The sequence below is a fragment of the Carlito syrichta genome, unplaced genomic scaffold (genome assembly GCF_000164805.1).
Source record: "Carlito syrichta isolate Samal-C Ts95f unplaced genomic scaffold, Tarsius_syrichta-2.0.1 Scaffold305012, whole genome shotgun sequence".
Lineage (NCBI taxonomy): Eukaryota > Metazoa > Chordata > Mammalia > Primates > Tarsiidae > Carlito > Carlito syrichta.
In genome coordinates, this window is record NW_007249108.1 from 231,593 (window position 1) to 232,291 (window position 699).

Below are 699 nucleotides of genomic sequence, written 5' to 3' on the forward strand. Positions count from 1 at the left end.
TGGGTCTGGCCAATTGAGCTTTTTCGTACGTGCTCTTAGTCATTTTGAGAGTGTTCCCGTCTATTCCCAGTTTGTGTGTTTTTTGTCGTTGTTTTCAATGATGGCTTTTTTTCTACATCAATTGAGATGATCACAGGATTTTGTTTCATTCTATTAATGTGATGTATTACATTGACTTTCATGTTGAACTATCTTTGCATTTTGGGGATAAATCCTGCTTGGTCATGGTGTATAATCCTTTTAATATGCTGTGGGATTTGGTTTGCTAGTATTTTGCTAAAAGTTCTTTCATCTATATTCATACCTCTATATTGGTCTGTAGTTTTCTTTTTTTGCAATGTTTTTCTCAGGCTTTCGCATCAGGGAAATGCTGACCTCAAAGAATAAATTGGGCAGTGTTCTCTCATCTTCTATTTTTTAGAAGAGTTTCAGAAAAATTTGTGTTAATTTGTTAATTCATTTTTTTTTTTTTTTTTTGAGTTGGAGCCTCACTCAGTTGCCCAGACTGGAGTGCAGTGGCCGCTCCCGGCCACCGCAGCCTCGCCTGCTGGGCTCCGGCCTTCCAAGTAGTTGGAACTACAGGCATGCACTACCATACCTGGCTAATTTTTTGATTTGTTGTAGAGATGAGGTCTCGCTGCCCCAGGCGGGTCTTGAACCCGCGGGCTCAGGCAATCCACTCACCTCAGCCTCCCAAAG